The following is a 22,641-nucleotide window of genomic DNA, read 5'->3' on the forward strand; positions in this document are numbered from 1 at the left end:
GCAATATAATGATATGTTATTGTATTCATCCTTATGGATTAGGACGTGTCGTCTCATCCCTCACCCTAACGAAGATTAATTGAGTCCGTTAAAACTATACACAAGGACTATCCACGTAATTTTTTAACTAATTAAATTATAAATTATAGAACTCCTTCTTGCTCTCACAAGTATTTACAGTTTTTATCCAACCTGCGTAACTTAAAAGCAAATCCTTTAAATCAATCCATGGGTTCTTCATTCGCAAATTCTATTCATGGAAGCAGAACCAATAGAAAATAAGTTGAGCTCAACGATCAATAAACAATCTTCAATTTATCAATAACAAGCAATTTAACACATTAAACAGTCTAAAAGCATCATTATCAATAACAAGCAACTCGACACATTAAACAGTCTAAAAGCATCAAGTCTAAGTGGCCCGCCTGTTTATGCATTACTTTAGTAGTGGTCAAGTCTAACTTGAGAGTGCAGCATAAAAACTACATGAACTACCACTACATACGGAGGGAGTATGATACAAGCTTCAAACATGTACCTTATTATTATTATGGAATATAAAATAAAATAAAAAAGATAAGCCCTAATTAATCTTAATACTCCAAAACAATATATATAAAAAAGAAGTTAGTTTTAAAATACATAGTAGAAAGAAAGCTAAATTGCTTACTATAAAATTCGTGGAGGTTTAGATTATTCCGGTTACCGGACTCATCGTCTCCAAAGCGATTAAATTTCTCCGGCGTTGAATCGTCAGCAAATTGTCCTTTCGCCATAATTTTATAAGAGCGTAGCGTACCGTATATGACATATATACTCCCTCGTCCAAATATATAATGAGGCCAACACAAATTTTCCAATTAAACCGGAGCTTAGGGTGCGTTTGATTCGTATAATCATTACAAAAAATATAATGAAATTTTTAATTAGATTTCATCCAATTCTTACGTACATTTGAAATTCAATTTTATTTTTTGTTAGACGTAAAACTGGAGTTGATTTTACTAAAATCAGTGTAGTAATTTAGAGGCAAATAAGTAGTTACCTAATTCCAAGAATGGTTTCATACTCAGCCCTATCTGATTTTACACTTTACTTGTGAGAGGAGGAAGGAATTCCATAATTCATAATTTAATTAATTAAAAATTACATGGATAGTCCCTGTGTATAATTTTAATGAACTCAGTTAACCTTCGTTAAGGTAAGGGATGAAATTGGGACTTTAAAATGTTTTTAAGGATGAAAAATGCAGAAAATAAAACACAGGGATAAAACGGGCAAAAAGTAAAAAAAACACAGGGACGAAAAGAATAATTTTGTCTAAATATAATTTCTGTTCAGTCCGGTTATTTTTTGTGTTATTTTCAGTTTGGGTTTGTAACGTCCCGCCTTTTTCCGTTTACTTTCCGTTTATTTATTTAAAGTCCGTTATATAATTATAATATCTTCCGTTAATACGCGTTTTAAAATTTTTCGTTTAGATAATCCGTTTGGTTAATACACGCACCCGCTTCAAACTTGAGGGACCAATGTTGTCACTTGACCAAACTCATGACTAGCTCAAAGAGTCAACATCCATCTCCTCCATTCATTATCCATTTCCTTTTTCTTAATACTTTCATCTTTTCTCTCAAAACTCCAAATCAAATATTCATCATCCATTTCAATCTAGCAATCAAACATCAAAACAAATTACATATTTAGAATCTTTGCATCTTCCTCTTCAATTCTATACTGATTTCATCAAGTTTGGGTAACTTTCTAAAATCACTAGATTCTTTGTTCTTGATGTTTTTAACTTATAAAAGTGTTAATTAGTGTCTATGGCTCAAGTCTAACATGAATATATGATTTGTATGCTTGTTCTTGTTATTTTGATGTAACTAGCTTAAACTTGAAATGGGTGTGTTTGATCTTGAGATTTGGTTGCTTAAATGTTGTTAGATGTTAAAAGTGCATGTATTAAATGTGCTACTAGCATCACTAGCTTCAATTTGATGTGTAGTTTGATTAAGAACACTTCATTAAAATGATTATTGATTTTGTGATTTTGGGTTAGGGTTTGATAGAAGTAAAATGGAATTTAAATGCATTGAATGCTTTGCAAGGTTAATTGTAAGTATTTATTAGCATTGTATGCATGATTACCTACAAAACGACGTATTATATGTGTGCATTTAATTCCCGAATCATCAAAGTGCATTTATGAACTTGAAAGCATTTATGGTGGGCATTTAATGAGCTTTCAACTTGGATTTGATTATTGTAAATGATGATTTTGGTTGATGAAATGTGTTTAGTTGTGCTCCTCATTAAATTATCTTTCCAACGGTGTATGGCATGCATTTTGAATGTTTTCGGTTCATGAGTTATGTTTGTTTGATGTTTGGTTCGAGACTTAACAAATTTCAGCAAACAGCACCTTTTAAGTAGTAATGTGCGCCGCGCAGTATTTTGCGTGCCGCGCAAATGTGAAGACCCAGATGCTTACCCCCTTTAGACAATTCCTGACCTGATTCCACACTTTAGCGCGCGCCGCGCATACTTTCGCGCGCCGCGCACTTCCCCATACCAAAATTCCTTTGTTGTTTTATTTTTCACAAACTTTTCCTGCTTAACCGCAACTCCGGTTAACAAGAAATTTGGATAACATGCTCATATACGATTCCTTATCATGGGAAAATTTTCGGATACCCGACCCCGTTGACTTCTACTTTGACCAAGTTTGACTTTTAGTCAAACTTAACCAAATGTTTAGGCAATCGTTCTAACATGCTTTTATACATGTATCTTGCATGAAACTTGACAATTTGATTCACATGCTATATATTCGATTCGTAACGAGCCAAAGGACTAATTGAACAACTTTGACCAATCGTGTTCTCGTTATTGATACAACCTACTTGTTTAGGTCAAGACTAGCAATTGTCCTTGCACACGTTTACTTGTGAAGTACTTTATTACTCGTGCACTCAAAGTGAGATCATAGTCCCACATTTACTCTTTTAGACTTACATTTGGGATGAGAAAACATAAACGTTTCATTTTACAAAGTGAACACAAGTACGAAAACAAACATTCTACATACGAGTTAGAACAAAAATCCTCAATTCGATTATCATTAGTTACACTTGCCGGGTGTAACCGAGAACTTATGTTGTATGGCCATATGGGTTTGATAAACCCTCATTCGGACGGTTCGCTACTGTTATTCGGATGAAATATATTTTCGAGAAACAGTGTATGTTCTAACACTATTGTGATGGGGTTCTATAGATGGAAAGTTAAGCTTTGATAATTGGGTGCTCGTGACAACAAATTTTAGAATGGTTTACTATTATTTCAATGATATAAATCTTGTGGTTCATTTGTACTTACTTACTTACTTAAACCTATGATTTCACCAATGTTTTCGTTGACAGATTTCTATGTTTTTCTCAGGTCCCTGAACGTTTTGTGATACATGCTTCCGCTCATTATTTTGATACTTGCATTGGATGTTGAGTATATATGCATACATGGAGCGTCTTTTGGCTACTTTTAATTTGTGTCGCATAGGTTTCATTTGTACTTATAACGTTATAACGTAACTTGTGGTTGAACTATTATTGTAAACTTTGAAACAATCTTTACATTTGAAATGAATGCGACATATTTTTGGTCAAACGTTGTTTTAAAGACTTATGACCACGTAATGGGACCTAAGTAGACGGCGCCATCAATGACGATTTTTTCGGGTCACTACAGATGGTATCAGAGCATTGGTTGTAGGGATTTAGAGTTCATTGGTGTCAACCCCGAGTCATAGGGTACATTAGTAAGTCTAGACTACAACTGGCATATAGACTTGAAGTAGGAATTACTTGACTACTTGTGCATTTATACTCGAACTCTTCTATTCATATCTAACTTTTATTCCATCTTAATCTCACGTTGTTTAATTTGATTGACACGCCACCTTAACTTAGTGAAATAATGTCGAATGCACATATGAATTAGGGTAATATAATTTCTGGGATTATATTACGGTGACTCATATGAACGTTCCGACATTATGACATAAAGAATTTAAGGCGAGTCAAGGAAAACTTTCTCTTTATCCTCCTTCCATATCACGGTTAGTATTATTGAGAATACTAATCAACGATATTCTTGTGTTTTGAAGGAACAATGCCTCCTCGCAGCGTACCACACCATGAAACACCCGAACAAGCTCACCAACGGATGATAGCCACCGCCGTAGATGCGGACATGGCCGGTCACTCATCTAACAACAATAACAATAACAACAACCACAACAACAACAACAACAACAACAACAATGGAGCCGGTAATTCAAACGAGGGATGCTCCTATAAAGCTTTCATGGGGAGCAAACCTCACACTTTCGATGGAACCGGGGGACCGGTTGTGCTCACCCGATGGTTTGAGAAAACGGAAGCCGTCTTTAGCATAAGCGGTTGTCGGGACCAAGACAAGGTCAAATACTCCACTCACGATTTTCGCCGATGTCGCTCTTACGTGGTGGAACAACTATGTACAATCGGTGGGTACCGATGAAGCTCACGCCCTCTCTTGGGCCGAATTAAGGGAAAAGATGATCATCGAATATTTTCCTCATGAAGAAACCCGGTAGTTCGAACAAGAGCTAAGAACTTTAAAAGCGGTCGGAAACGATCTCAAGGCCTACAATCAACAATTCTCTGAACTAGCCTTGATGTGCCAAAACCTTGTGAACCCCGAGTCTTTAAGGGTTGAACTTTACATGGATGGTCTGTAGTGACTCGAACTTTTCCATGATTATATATTAATTAAAAACTATATTTGCATGATTAAATGTTTCCAACATGTTAAGCAATCAAACTTGTTAAGACTTGATTATTTGAAATGAGTTTCATGTAGACAATTGACCACCCAAGTTGACCCGCCATTCACGAACGTTAAAACTTGTAAAAATGACATGACGATATGTATATGGATATACATATAAATATGGTTAACATGATATTATGATAAGTAAGTATCTACATAAGTATATTAACAATGAGTTATATACATAAAAATGAGACTACTAAGTTAAGAAACTCGAAACGATATATATAACGATTATCGTTATTACAACGTCTTACTAAATACATATGTATCATATTAAGATATTGTTACACTATATTTAAAATGATAAAATGATAATTATATATTTCATTAAGTATGTTAACAATGAACTACATATGTAAAACAAGACTACTAACTTAAGAATTTTGAAACGAGGTATATATGTAACGATTATCGTTGTAACGACATTTTAATGTATATATATCATATTAAGATATATTCATACATCATAATATCTTGATAATATAATAATTTAACATCTCATTAGATATAATAAACAATGGGTTAACAATATTAAATGAGATCGTTAACTTAAAGGTTTCAAAACAACACTTACATGTAACGACTAACGATGACTTAACGACTCAGTTAAAATGTATATACATGTATATATTTAGATGTATTAGTACACTTTTGAAAGACTTCAAGACACATATCATTTTCATCAATAATGTTTACAATTGATGTTTACAAAAATGTTTACAATTGCATTCTCATTCATTTTCATCAATAATTCTACTCGTATGCAACCGTATTCGTACTCGTACAATACCTAGCTCCTAGACGTATATACTATTGGTATATACACATAATAATTCAGCTCTTAGCAGCCCTAGATAGTCAACAAACATGTGGAACCAACAATTAGACAACTAGCATGACTTGTGAGCAAGGAAACAAAAACAAGAACTCCTTTTAACCTCACTCACCTTCACCACTCACCACCTACTCCATTTCACTTCCAATTTTCTTCCCAATTCTCTCTCAAAACACACACACTCTTCCATGAACGTCTAAGTAACTATTTTTCCAGCAAAAATGATCAAATACAAGCTTTAGTTATTACCTATAATCATCATAAAAACAATTACTCAAGAACACATCAAGAACACTTCGAAGTTTACAAGTTTACTTCCAAGTTTCCTAATCCATTCCAAGAAATCATCTAAGATCAAGAAACCTTTGTTATTTACAGTAGGTTATCTTTCTAAATCAAGGTAATATTCATATTCAAGCTTTGATTCAATTTCTATAACTATAACTATCTTAATTCGAGTAATAATCTTACTTGAACTTGTTTTTGTGTCATGATTCTATTTCAAGAACTTCCAAGCCATCAAAGATCCTTTGAAGCTCAAGTTATTTTTTCATCATTTCCAGTAGGTTTACCTACTAAACTTGAGGTAGTAATAATGGTCATAACATCATTCGATTCATATATATAAAACTACCTTATTCGAAGGTTTAAACTTGTAATCACTAGAACATAGTTTAGTTAATTCTAAACTTGTTCGCAAACAAAAGTTAATCCTTCTAACTGGACTTTTAAATTAACTAAATACATGTTCTATATCTATATGATATGCTAACTTAATGATTTAAAACCTGAAAACACGAAAAACACCGTAAAACCGGATATACGCCGTCGTAGTAACACCGCGGGCTGTTTTGGGTTAGTTAATTAAAAACTATGATAAACTTTGATTTAAAAGTTGTTCTTCTGGGAAAATGATTTTTCTTATGAACATGAAACTATATCCAAAAATCATGGTTAAACTCAAAGTGAAAGTATGTTTTCCAAAATGGTCATTTAGACGTCGTTCTTTCGACTGAAATGACTACCTTTACAAAAACTACTTGTAACCTATAATTCTAACTATAAACTTATACTTTTTCTGTTTAGATTCATAAACTTAAGTTCAATATGAAACCATAGCAACTTGAATCACTCAAAACGGATTTAAAACGAAGAAGTTATGGATAAAACAAGTTTGGATATTTTTGCTTGTTGTAACTACGTGAAAATTGGTAACAAATCTATATTAATCATATCCTAGCTAACTCATATTGTATTATACATATATTCTAATATATTATGTAATCTTGGGATACCATAGACACGTATGCAAATGTTTTGACATATCATATCGACCCATGTATATATATTATTTAGAACAACCATAGACACTCTATATGCAGTAATGTTGGAGTTAGCTATACAGGGTTGAGGTTGATTCCAAAAATATATATACTTTGAGTTGTGATCTAGCCTGAGACGTGTATACACTGGGTCGTGGATTGATTCAAGATAATATATATCGATTTATTTCTGTACATCTAACTGTGGACAACTAGTTGTAGGTTACTAACAAGGACAGCTGACTTAATAAACTTAAAACAGTAAAACGTATTAAAAATGTTGTAAATATATTTTGAACATACTTTGATATATATATATATATATATATATATATATATATATATATATATATATATATATATATATATATATATATATATATATATATATATACATATTTTTTATAGGTTCGTGAATCGACCAGTGGCCAAGTCTTACTTTCCGACGAAGTAAAAATCTGTGGAAGTGAGTTATAGTCCCACTTTTAAAATCTAATATTTTTGGGATGAGAATACATGCAGCTTTATAAATGTTTTACAAAATAGACACAAGTACATGAAACTACTTTCTATGGTTGAACGATCGAATTCGAATATGCCCTTTTTTACTTGGTAACCTAAGAATTAGTAAACCAGTCTACTAATTGACGCGAATCCTAAAGATAGATCTATTGGGCTCAGCAAACCCCATCCGTTGTAGCGGATGCTTTAGTACTTCGATGTTGTTTTATCATGTCCGATGGATGTCTCGGAATGATAGGGGATATTCTTATATGCATCTTGTTAATGTCGGTTACCAGGTGTTCAAACCATATGAATGATTTTTATCTCTATGTATGGGATGTATATTGAAATATGAAATCTTGTGGTCTATTATTACAATTTAATAAATATATAGGTTAAACCTATAACTCACCAACATTTTTGTTGACGTTTAAAGCATGTTTATTCTCAGGTGATTATTAAGAGCTTCCGTTGTTACATGCTAATATATGGACAAGATTTGCTGTCAGCATACTTGTATAATATTGTTTAAAACTGTATTCGAGATTTATTTTTTTGTAACATATTAATATTGCAAACCAATATGTATTGGTAGTGTGTAAGTGTGATATTTTTAGATTATCATTTCTGGATAATCTAGGTTGTAGAGACCCGTCCTAATCCATCCGGACAAAGTCCATATCGATTACAAACGATTCACAACAGTTGATTACATCGCGAGGTAATTGACCTCTATATGATAAATTTTACAAACATTGCATTCGTTTTTAAAAGACAAACTTTCGTTACATCGACAGTTGACAGGCATGTAAAGCATTTCATAATATATCCAAATATAATTGACTTAATAATAATCTTGATGAACTCAACGACTCGAATGCAACATCTTTTGAAATATGTCATGAATGACTCCAAGTAATATCTCTAATATGAGCAAATGCACAGCGGAAGATTTCTTTCGTACCTGAGAATAAACATACTTTAAAGTGTCAACCAAAAGGTTGGTGAGTTCATTAGTTTATCATAAAGAATCATTTCATAATTTTAATAGACCACAAGATTTCATACTTCCATTTCTCATAATCATACGTCCCATGCATAGAGACAAAAATATCATTCATATGGATTGAACACCTGGTAACCGACATTCACAATATGCATATAAGAATATCCCCATCATTCCGGGATCCTCTTTCGGACATGATATAAATTTCGAAGTACTAAAGCATCCGGTACTTTGGATGGGGCTTGTTGGGCCCGATAGATCTATCTTTAGAGTTCGGGTCAATTAGGGTGTCTGTTCCCTAATTCTTAGATTACCAGACTTAATAAAAAGGGCATATTCAATTTAGATAATTCAACCATAGAATGAAGTTTCACGTACTTGTGTCTATTTCGTAAAACATTTATTAAAATTTGCGCATGTATTCTCAGTCCCAAAAATGTAAAGAGTAAAAGGGAGCAAATGAAACTCACGCATATAAATATTGTAAAACAGTTAATAAGGCATTTGCATGTACTCTCAAACCCAAAAATGTAAAGAGTAAAAAGGGCAAATGAAACTCACCTAATGTATTTTATAGTAAAAATACATATGACGACATTGAACATGTGTAGGGTTGACCTCGGATTCACGAACCTATAACATTCGTATATATTAAAACATATACTTGTAATCGAATAAATTTATATATTATTATTATTATTAATAAAATACTTGTTAAATTATGTTATATAGATAAACTTAATATATTGGATTCATACTTCGTATGTAATTAATACATATCTTATTAAATTTTAATATAGCTTGATTAATAACAAAATATAGTATTAAGTGCTATTAATATAATGGTAAAGTGTTTTTATATATATTTTTATTTGTAATTATGACAATAATAATAATAGTAATAGGAAAATTACAAATTAAAATGACTACCTCATAATATAAGCCTTTTCTAAAAATAAATGTCTCGAGCAGGGTTCGAACCCGAGACCTCTCGTTCAGTACCAACACTCCTTAACCATCCTTCCATGCTTATTTTCTGATATGCATCCCCTGGAATTGTTTATAACACGAAACTGTGTAATTGAAATTCATTCTCCTTTCTCCAAAATTTCGGTCCAACAAAGAAACACTTGGCCCAACTTAAACTCGGCCCAACTATAATCTAATTGAAGCCCATCAATTATTTAACAAGCCCTAATCTCATTCTCATTCACAATACAGATTTAAAAAGGGACCAACGATTAAATAAAATAAAAAATTATTTGCAACCAACCTTCTTAATCATTATCATTATCATCGCATCATCATATGCAGTTCATCATCATCATCATCGTATGGTTACCATCATCGCTGTACATCATCTCTTTCACCTAATCATCACGATCTATGTAACATGTATCATATTCGAACCAATTCATTAACACATCATCATTGTATCACTGTTACCATATCCGTACATCATCATCTATACCTCATATAATTTGCACTAAATCCCTCATAGAACAACTTGGCTTACTCCATATTGCACGTCCCCATCCATCCTTCTCTTAAAAAAAAAAAGTGACATCCAACAGCATATGTCGACTACCCTTCTTTTCTTTCTATTCCACTTAGTTGCTTTTATTATAGATAGTCAGATAGGGGCCAAGTTAACTCGATGGGTAAGTGTTTCGGCCCACCTAGAAAGTAACCTCTTAACTGTTTGATTTTCCTTACAACCCAAACAAAACACAAACTAATAATTGATATACTAACAAGTGGAGTACTTAATTATAGAAGAAGAAAAAGACGTTCCCTTAATTGATCTCTTTGTCGGCCACATAAAGAAAAAGGAAGGTGGCAACCTCACCCTTTTTAAATTGTAACATTAAACAATCAATCAAGTTGCCGAGTATTTAGTTATTAAACCATGACTTGATCGGCCATCTTGTTTTGAACGTCTCACATGTACCCAATTTTTATAAGGTGTTCAATAAAGGACCTCATTTACGTATATAAGTGGTGGTTTCAAGTTGATGTTGCGGTATCATATAAGAGAGAAGGGATAGATAGAGAGAGAGTATCATGGTTTGCTTCTATTTGATGATGGTGAACGATGAAGGTGAGGGTTGGTGGAGCGGGTAACGGTGTAGGATGAAGGTGGTGCAGGTTATGGTTGTATGGTGAGAGTGTTCCGGACAGGATACAAGAAAACACTAACGATGTGTTTCGTTGTTTTTGGGTCGTGTATAAATAACAAGTTGCAGTTGTACCGGATCACATTTAGCAACAAGTGGGTGTTCTTTGGCTGAGCCTTTCAACAAGAAAGGAAACAACAAGATTTGATGCTGTTTGGATGATCAAGGTGCTCGGTTGCAATAATAACCGAAGGTGTTTGCAGGTTGTTTGAGGTGTCTTGGTGGTGGTGATTCAATGGTTGTAGTATCAACATGTTGCAACGATACAATGACCAAAGTCATAAATAAATGGCGGTTTGTGTGGTTTCGATGGTGTGGGTTTATTTGCTGAAAGTGGTGAGGGTTTGAGTTTAGGTATAACAAGAAGTTAATCTTGATGCTTTTAAATTTTTGTTTATTAATCTTCGATTAGCAGTAAGGGTTTGTATCTGCTTCTGTTTGTCTCTCAAGTTTCTGTTTTTAATTCTCTAAATGAAGTTTTGACGTTATAGCTGTAAATGAATTAATTATACAGTTTCATGAATTTGATCTTGATTGTATGGTAGTGAAGAAAATGATTGCTAACGGGTTTTGTCCTTAATAGAATTGATTGGTACGATCTATTTAGATGCGTAACAACTTAGGAGATTCAGACAAAATCAAATACAGTAATTGATAGATATCTTCAACTGAAATTGGATTTACCGATTGTCTCCTAGCAGTGGAATATTCAATGTTTACTAGGTCTTTGAATGTGTGTATGTGTAAAGATATTTAATAGCAATAATACTTTTAATTTTTATTAGTAAAAATAATAATAATAATAATATTAATAATATTTTATTGATATTACAAATTAATATTACACATGATTATGGGATATTATAAATTTCTTTATATAATATTTATAAATTATTTATGTTACAATATTTATTTAAATAATTATGTATATAAGTTATATGTCTATTTTACATATTTTAATCTACAATCTTTATATATATTCGTTATTAACTTCATTAAAAAAATAAACGAGCATAAGGTAATCTATGTTTTAATATACTTTTATATATTCTGAAATGCTAGGTATATAATTTCTACATAACAAATTTTATTACGTAAATAAATATATTATATATTTTTTATCAAATAATCATATATTTACAAGTAACATAGATATATACATACATATATTTATAATGACATAATAGTTTTCATTACCACGTATATTATTTTACATATGTAACTATAACGTCAATTGCATCTAATAGTTTATAATATATAATTATTTACATATACATTTCTATTTATAAATAGTGATTCGTGAATCGTCTAGTACAATCAAAGGGTAATTGATTACATGAACACAGTTTCAAAGTTTTCGAGACTCTACATTACTGATGTGTGCGATCGAGACCTTTATTTATGAACGGATTTGAGTTGTTTTGTTACACGAATTGATTTATTGTATATGTGGTATTTTATTGATTTTAGGTTGATTTCACACATATATATAGGCAACTAGTCCTATCCGTGTAGTTTAGTTTGTTGGTAAATCCGATTCGTTCCACAGGGAGATGGAGTGTTTAATGGTTTTTTAATAGTCTTTGATGTCAAACTTAATTAAAGAGGGTTTTGGATTAGGCAATTTATAGTAACAGTAAAAGAAGATAACTTAAACTAAATTACTAAATGAAATTACAAGATTACAAAAATTAACTTAAAAAGGGAATCTAATTGAAATTATATTAATTATTATGTGACAATTATATTACTAGATGGTAATTAGTAAAATAGTAATTTTTAATAAAACTATATGTTTAGAAATTTGTTTTAAGTAATTATTATATAAACTTATTTAAATTAACTAAATGACATTTTTAATAAAACTAATACAAATTAAAAGGAAACTAATTAATTAACTAATTATAAACTAGTTATAATTTATGAACTTATAATAGTTAATGCTAATTTTAGGATTAAAACATGTATTTAAGTATTTTATATTAATTAAAACTAATTATATAATAAATAACCTAATTATAATAAATAAATAACTAATAACCTAATTTTATAATATTAAATAATTAAAACCTTAAATTTTGACCTACGGTGTACTGTAGCCGTATTCAAGCCTTACACGATTCGTGTGAGGTTACACGATTCGTGTAAGTGTAAAAATGTGTGACACATAACTGTTACGAAAATTAAATGTTTTTATGTATTTTTATATATTTTAAACTTATAATTCATGAATAAATACAACAATACTTTTTATAGGAAGTATAAATAAGATAAATGGGAGTGTTTACTTAATTGTGTCACCCCTAGGTCCATGGATTGTTTTAAGTTTTACGCCCTATTAAAATGTTCTAGTATCAAACTTTACATTTTTCTCTCGAATAAATATAAAGTTACAACTTAACTAAATAAAATCTAATTTTCATTGGATTCTTTTTAGAAAGCTACTATTCCCTAAGTATTTAAATTGAGACCTAGCCTAGTTTTGACCTTCGCCAATACCCAAATTATAACGGTCTCCCTTTTTATAATTTCACCTTCACATAATTTATTGATATCACCCAAACCACCGAAGTTTATTTCTAAATTGGTGTCAATAACTTATCCATAAATTCGTCTAGATCATTTTTAATGTTGAAGCTTAATTTGTGTAAATAAAAACAACTTTCGTTATTTAAATTTACTAAATTAAGTGGCAAGGGTTAAATACCTAATTACAAAAAAAATGGTTCTTTTAACTAGGCTCAATATTAAAAATACTAAAGTTACATTTTAACTTTACTAATGGTAACAATCCATTTCACTAGGGGCTCTACATTTAAGCAAACACTAGGGAAATTTAGCTATTCATTACACTAGGGGAGACATAAAAATATAGATCTGCAAACATAATTACAACACTAATTTTAACAGAGTAAACTTATTAAAATATCTTCACTTGCATTAACTTCAAATGGTAGAAAAATTACAATAATAACACCCCTTTCACGCGTATAATAACACCCTTTATCACGAACAATACCCCCTTAATAATTGAAACTATTCTTAACCTTGAACTAATAAATTACAGAAAGATAATATATGTGTGTATAGTAATTTTTGTACTAGATAATATCTTTTTCTTCAACTCTGAACGTATCCATATTTATGAACATGAAAGTTGGTCAAAGAGCTTTGTTGAAATCCTGCTGTCTTCAATTGGAGAAAAAGAATAGTTTTAAAACTCATAAAGCAGCCGACCTTCTGGAATCCGTAATAGTGCTTTGTCCTAACATTACACGAATCGTGTATGTATACACGAATCGTGTATGACCAGTTATATTACACGATTCGTGTAACATTACACGATTCGTGTAAGAGTAATTATCAGATTTCTTATTATTTTTTTCTTCAGTTGTTCTTTGTTGATCTCGTGTTGATGTATACCATTTTGGACGACGTGTGTAACCTTTTTCTTCAGACTTCTTCATTCTTAAATTCGGATAAACGTTTTCTTGATATAAAATTTGGTTAAAACTATCGTTTTATCGTCGAATCTTCAAATAGCAACTCTTGTCCACTTTTGTCGTTTTTCTTGAATATCATACGTGGAATGTCTTCGTAATTGATAAAAGCTGATGAAATATAACTGATATTGCGTTGAATAATATGTATGTTTAGAGCAATATCAAAATACCCCACACTAGAACGTTGCTTGTCCTCAAGCAATTACATCTTTTAACAGAGTTAGAACATTATATATCTTTCTTATCGAACATTTAGATCACACAACACACACTACACGAAATGAAACACACGCTATATGAAATATATTACACAAAACAGTATTTATTGGATCACACGCACACCACACGAAATGAAATTCTGACAACAGAAACAAACATGAAACTCGTGATTAGGGTTTAAAAATTTGGATCCTTAGGGAAAATTGGACCTTGTGAAAACGTTTTATGATTTTATAAAATGTCATGCTAGTTTTTACACTAGACACGTTTTTCGGTTTTAACCTCAAATTCCGGTTGAGGGTAACTGAAAACCGAAGTCTCAGTCGGCGATTAGCAAGCTATTCGCCCCCATGATTGTAGTATCATGGAACTTGAAGCCAAATGTCCAAAAATAGTTTTACACAAATATAATTCATAAAATAGCATAAGTTTTAGAACAAAATTATATCGTGTCCAAATATCATCGGTGAACCATGAGTTTGTACACCTCAATTTGTTATGGCATATGTATGTTGACCGCGGTCAAACATAGATGCAGTTGATCTTTACGGAGATCATCCATCTGGGGATTAGATTCATTAGTCTTAAAAGCTAATTTGCATTGTGCCCCCCCATTGTACGGGACATATCCTTCTCATGGTTAGGATAAGTCTGACCACCAAAAACCCTGTTTGATGCTGAGGTTAGGTGGATTTCCAGCCGATTTTAGGGATGACTTTACAAGATTTTTCGTCAACCTACAGCTGTTCTGGACTACATCTTCTAACATAAGTTAGCAAGTGTGTCAATTCGGAAGACTTTACTTCCTTACGGGATGGACTTGATTCATCCTCTATTACTCGTGATAATGGAATATTCAGGTTTATACGTTCCTTAGCAATGATATCTGCAATAAACTTCAAAGAAACATGTGATAAATGGTTCTCAATATAAGGATTTATAAATTCTTGTTATAAATGGTTTTCTTTTATAAGTTTTAAACAAATAAACTTATGTATTTTTAATGTATGGAGACAACAATTTCGGTTTTTACACCTGATCTTTAATTGCTCGTAGTTACCTTAAGAATTGATTAGATACATTTGTTTAAAAAAATTTCAAATTTTCATAAAAACCAATAACTTATAAGTTCTCGAGAATTTATATATATTCCCACCCCACACTTAAGATTATGTAATGCCCTCATTACATAAAATCAGATAATAATGTATAAATTTGAGAGGACAATTAGTGTGAAGTTTTTGGAACTTCCTTTGTTAACCGATTTGGATTTTCAAATTGTTTTACCTATGATTGTATCCAAAAAATTTCGCATCACAATGCAAATCCGTGTTTGGTTTCGTTTCATCTCATTGCATTTCCGTTTGTACCTGTCAAAACCATGTTAAAAACACACAAAATATGGGGTTGTACTTCAAATGTACAAAACAATTTTACCCCACACTAATTTCTTGCAAAGATATATTAAAACATAACAAACATAAAAATGTAAAAATACACACCACACAATTATATGTTATTACAAACCAAACAAAAAATGTAAATGTTTAAAACAATATAACTAATCAAATGGGCTCCAGTACGGGCCTCCTCGCTCACCCTCCTCCTGCTGCTGTCGTTGCCGTTGCTCGTTTAGGCGTTGTTCCTCGTAGAAGCGCCTATATGCATCCTGACTCGCGGCAATGGCGGCGTTGTGATCATATGATGGAGGTAGCGGGTCATTGGGTGACTGCCATTGGGGGTATGATGGAAAGGCTGAGGGTGCGTATGATTGTGGGTTAGACGCGTATAAATGTGCCTGATGGTGCGCCCACTCTAATTGATTTTGTATTCCCCTCTGATCATATCGGATGTTGGACAGCATACCATATTGATCTAATTGAGTCTGCCTAATGTCCAATTGGGTATGCTGAATGTCCCCTAACTGCCGAGATAAAGCCGTATATTGGTCTTCTGATCTTACTCCCCAGTTTTGATAAGAGTTTCTTACATCTAAACTCAACGCGTTAAATGAACTTTGGAGTAAATCGTAATCAGAAGTACCTGCCTGAGACGAACTCGCCTGATCTGTGTCTCGTCGTCTCCTCCTGGCTTCCCTCTCGGGTTCGTCATCCTCCTGCATCGGCTGTTGAGGTGCAACATCCTGTTCCCTTAAACTAATTACCCCACCAGTCGTACGTATAGCCTTCGCTGTCCTATACACCTCCAATCCTAAGATGTGAATATCTTGATTTGTCGATTGGATTGGAGGTTCGAAGCCGTTCGGGTTGATACCGAACCATGAAGCCAAACACGTGATGTAGTGACCCCCCGACATGTCACTTGCTCCCCGAGCACCTTTACCTACATTGGCCAAAAAGTGGGCCACTCCATAGGGTATACTAATAGTAGAATACCTATCTCTAATATGATCCAAATACCAAAGGTCGACATAATTAATCCTATCTGTAGAAAGGAATGCCCTTTGGTTAATAGTGTTCGCTATAAATTTATGAATTAAACGATAGCGAATATCTCGGATCTTAAGATAAGATTCTCGGCCGGCTGAATATGTATTCCTACCGGAAAAAGATTGCCAGACGCTGCCATGTGCATAATCTCCTGAATATCTAGCTCCATTAAATATAAAATCCCAAAAACCTGGAGCAATCCTTTCATGACCCTCATAAATCCCTAATGCTATAGTTAAGTCGCCTAGGGACATCCGTCTATCAATCCCACCCAGTCGGAATTGTAGAAAACTATTATCTTGGACACTTGCTGGGCGGGGAATCATCCTTACAGTAGAGTAAAATTCTAAACAAAATTCCCTATATACAGGAGCAGTCAAGCTAAACAATCTCTCCCAGTCATTAAAACTCCTAACTACCCCAAATTCATCCGTATAACTTTGGGTTAAAATATCCCTAATCTGTGTATCTAAGTTAACTGGGTGACCTAAAGGTGCCCAATCAACAATGCAAACTTGATTGATTGTTCGAGTTGCCAGATTAAGCAAATCCTTTACCTTTTGTACCCTTTGGCTCATTTCGATAGGGAAATGTAGAATCGGGTGCAGTAGCAACATTCGTTGTTCCATATCGGGCGTAACTTCTTCTTGTTGGTTAACTGGCCTCATTCTAATTGGTCCCTGCATAACATTTTAAAAACAAGGAAATCATCCCAATAGGATGTGTAAATGTTAGCAAAGATTTTAACTTCAACAAACAAGCTTGTTTTCAACACCACATTATTCAATTTAATTCAACAAACTTGGGATATTTAGTTCTATCAACCAAAACAAAACAAAAACAAACCAAAATTTACAAATAAAAAAAAATCAAGTTTCATATAAAAAGTCTAACTCATAAGTGAAAACACGCAATTTTTCTAAGCATATATACTTCTATTCAATCACATTGCGCATATCTCAGCTTCTAAATCATCCTTACATCATTCAAATGCATACTTGATTCATGAAAGTTGCAAAAGTTAACAAATTTAGGCTAAAATCAAAAATCACACAATCAAGCAATCAAAATCATGTTTCACAAGTTCTATCTACTGTCAAAACACTCAAAAACAACTAATTATAACCAAATTAACACACTTTAGTATTAATTTCATCATCTTCCCCAATTTGGTATAAACCCTAATTTGCAAACACCAATTAAACTTCAATTTTTCATGCTAATCGGGTTTATCATGTTACTAACAACATATATATAACAATAATCAAGCCAAAATCAACATAAATATACACAAAATTCGGATTAAAACTATAAATAAAAATGATGAAAAACTTGAAGAACACTAATTAAAATGGGTTAAAAATCCTTACCGCTCTTGGCATGATGATAGATTGAAGAATTAGAGGTGATTGGCGGTGTTAATTTATGTATTTGGGTCGAATTTGGGGATTTTTGGGTGTAGCTTTCGTGTTTGCAGAAAAAATTGGGAAGGGAAGGAGTGAGGAACCAGTCCCTGACCCCGTCTGATATGCCAGCTATTTTGACCTTACACGAATCGTGTACACCTACACGATTCGTGTAAGGCTTATTTTCCAGGTTTTTTTTTTTTTTTTTTTAATAACTTATAATTAATTAAGTTTTAAAAATATCTTTTATAGATTTATATTTGTAATGGAAATTCGGTTTTTTACACCTGTTCTTTTATCCGTTTATAAATCTTAAAAATAAATTTATAAAATTTAATTAATTAATAGTTAAAATTTTTATAGTTTTTCAAAAACAAATTAAAAATAAAATAAAAACACTCTATTTTTGTGTTAAAAAGATTAACATTTTTAATTTTAAAATCAAGTTCATGAAAAATAAAAATAAAAACATAAAATACACTCTTTTTTTTTTTTTATTTAACTTAAAATCAATTGAATTTTAAAATATTTTTTAAAAATTCATATTTATAACGGAAATTCGGTTTTTACACCTGATCTTAATCCATTTATAAATTTTTAATTTCAATTTATAAAATTCAATTAATTAAAAGTTTAAAATTTTTTATAGTTTTATCGAAAATAAGTAAAATAAAAACAAGTACATGAAAAATAAAAATTAAACAAATAAAAATTCACTCTATTTTTGTTATATACCCTTTAATCAACTAATTTTCAAACTTAAAACTTTGTTTCCTATCGTCTAGGTAGAGATTAATGTCGGTCGTCAAACCTATCATTATCCGCAACAAAGATTTACAAGTTATATATTTTTACGGTTATTGATAAAAGAGTATATTTTTTACAATCTACTACAGACTTTTATAGTTTAATAAATATTCTGTACAATTTTTAAAAATGAAAATTCAGTTGTGACACCTAACATTTTCATTTTCAAAGAAACAAGTTAAACTCAAGGCGTTTCACCTCAATTTAGTAGAAAGAATTTTTCTGATTTTTATTTTGTTTTCGTGGTTTACTATTTAAAAGATATCTTAACAATTTAACAATTAATTTCGTGCAATTTGAACAACAATAATTCAGTTTTAACACTTTAACATTATTGTTTTCAATGAAAACAGGTTAAATTCAAGTTTAATCAATTTAAATTAAATAAACCCTCTTTTTTTTTTTTTTTTTAAAAAAAAACACACGGCAAACAATAAACACACAAAAACATAAACACACAAAATAAAAACAAAATATGCACATACATACAATGGACGAGAAAAAGAATTAGATAGTGAACCCACGTTGACTCGCTTCGTAGTCGAGTCGCGAAATTTCACTTCCCATCGCCTCGTAGGCGTAACCACGTGGGTTTAAAAGGTTTTCGTCTAAGCATTTGAAAGGCCCTTCTCGGCATAAAGTTACGTACTCGAAATTAGAGTCCGTTTGGTTCTTTGGGCAATCTCCGGAGTGAGCCGGTTTTCCACATTTTCCACATTTACCCAATTGTCGTGCTCGACGTCTCTTAGCGCATTTTGATTTACCTTTTGCATAATTTTTTTCATTATAATCTTGTCTTTCTCTTTTTCTTATCGCATCGCATCGTTTCTTAATATCTAATACCACATCTCTTGGTAGAATTTTATCGCACATTAAAATGAAGTGGTTGTAGGTATATTTACCTCGCATCTTGAAAATAAAGAAATAAAAACAAACCAAAAGAAATTAAAAAGGTAGAATGGGGGGAGAAGACTAGTTCTTTAGGGTCTGCTAGGGAAAGACCAATCGAACTCCACTCTTGAAGATAAAAATGAAAAGTGAGAATGGAGTTTAAAACCTTAGAGTTACCCTGAATTTACTTGTCCTTAGGGTAGAATGTGACTTCGTCTCTTTCCGTAGTGTTGATCCCTTCAAAGTATAGTTTTAGTCGATGACCGTTCACCTTGAAAGTTCCACCGTCTTTACCGTACAATTCTGCATATCCAGATGGAAAAACCTGTTTTATTATATATGGCCCAGACCATCGGGATCTTAATTTCCCAGGTGAAAACTTAAAACGTGATTGGAAGACTAAAACTTTATCTCCCTGTTCAAATTCTTTTGTTTTTAGTCGTGCATCGTGCCATCTTTTAGTTTTCTCTTTATATGTTTTAGAGTTTTCATATGCTTGTAGTCTTAATTCATCTAATTCATTAATTTGTAAGAATCGGTTTTCCCCGGCTTGCACAAGGTCGGTGTTACATTCTCTTAAAGCCCAATATGCCTTGTGTTCGACTTCGACAGGTAGATGACATGCCTTACCATAAACTAATCGGAAAGGTGTAGTACCAATGGGCGTTTTAAATGCGGTTCTAAATGCCCATAGCGCATCATCTAGCTTTCGATGCCAGATTTTCGGGTTGTTATTTACCGTTCTTTCTAAAATTCGTTTAAGACCTCGATTAGTGTTTTCAACTTGGCCACTCGTTTGAGGGTGGTAAGAAGTTGAGAAACGATGATTAACTCCATACTTTTTAAGCACTTTCTCGAGTAATTGATTTGTAAAATGAGTTCCACGATCACTGATTAATGCCTTTGGAATCCCAAAACGTGAGAAAAGGTTTTTAAGGAAGCTAACAACAACTCGAGCATCGTTAGTGGGTAGGGCTTTTGCTTCAGCCCATTTAGAAACATAATCGACTGCTACGAGAATGTATTTACATTTGTTAGAAGCGGGGAATGGACCCATGAAGTCAATACCCCAAATGTCAAATATTTCGCATACTTGGATGCTTTGTTGTGGCATTTCGTCTCTCTTGGAGATATTTCCCGATCTTTGACAAGAATCACATGTTTTAACCATGTGATATGCATCTTTGAAAATAGTTGGCCAATAAAAGCCCGAGTCAAAAACCTTTTTGGCTGTATAGCTAGGTCCGAAATGACCACCTGCTGGGCCTTGATGACAGTGCTCTAATATTTGTTGAGCTTCTTTACCATATATGCAACGGCGGATAACTTGATCCGCTCCTATTTGAAAAAGATTAGGACTCTCCCAGAAGTAATACTTTAAATCAGCAAAGAATTTCTTCTTTTGCTGGTATGTTTGATTTTTAATTAATACTCCTGTAGCAAGATAGTTTGCAAAATCAGCAAACCATGGAATTTCAAAGTCGGTTTCTATTCTCATTAGAGATTCATCAGGGAATGTATCTTTGATGATTGTATCATCAAGTTTCTCTAATTCGGGATTTTCAAGTCGAGATAAGTGATCGGCAGCTAGATTCTCAGCTCCTTTCTTATCACGTATTTCAATGTCGAATTCTTGTAGTAAAAGAACCCAACGAATTAGACGGTGTTTTGCGTCTAGCTTCTTGAATAAGTATCTAAGTGCTGAATGATCTGTGTAAACAATGGTTTTAGACAACACTAAATATGACCGAAATTTATCAAATGCATAGACAACTGCTAGGAGTTCCTTTTCTGTGGTGGTATAATTAATTTGGGCTCCTGTTAGAGTTTTACTTGCATAATAAATTGGTCGAAAATGATTATCTGAGCGTTGTCCTAAAACAGCACCTAAGGCATAATCGCTTGCGTCACACATTAACTCAAATGGTTTGGACCAATCGGGAGATACTATGATAGGTGCATTCGTAAGTTTTTCTTTTAGGATGGAGAAAGCTTGTAGGCATTCGTCATTGAAATCGAATGTACTATCTTTCTCAAGAAGTTTAGTCATGGGTCGAGCGATTTTGGAAAAATCCTTTATGAATCGTCGATAGAATCCCGCATGACCTAAGAAACTACGAATTCCTTTAACGTTAGTTGGAGGAGGAAGCTTTGAAATTACATCAATCTTAGCTTTGTCTACTTCCATTCCATCTCGAGAAATCTTGTGTCCTAAGACAATGCCTTCCTTCACCATGAAGTGGCATTTTTCCCAATTTAAAACAAGATTTGATTCTTCACAACGAATTAACATTCGTTCGAGGTTTGAAAGGCATGAATCGAAGGAATCTCCAAAAATAGAGAAATCGTCCATGAAGACTTCCATACTTTCTTCTATCATGTCATGAAATATTGCCATCATACACCTTTGGAAGGTGCCTGGCGCATTGCATAATCCGAACGGCATTCGTCGGTATGCGAAAGTACCAAATGGACAAGTAAAAGTTGTCTTGTCTTGGTCTAATGGATCAATGGGAATTTGAAAATAACCGGAGAATCCATCAAGGAAACAATAGTATTCTTTTCCCGCTAAACGTTCTAACATTTGATCAATATAAGGAAGTGGGAAATGATCTTTCCTTGTGGCGTCATTTAAACGACGGTAGT

The sequence above is a fragment of the Rutidosis leptorrhynchoides genome, chromosome 7, assembly GCF_046630445.1.
Source record: "Rutidosis leptorrhynchoides isolate AG116_Rl617_1_P2 chromosome 7, CSIRO_AGI_Rlap_v1, whole genome shotgun sequence".
Classification (NCBI taxonomy): Eukaryota; Viridiplantae; Streptophyta; class Magnoliopsida; order Asterales; family Asteraceae; genus Rutidosis; species Rutidosis leptorrhynchoides.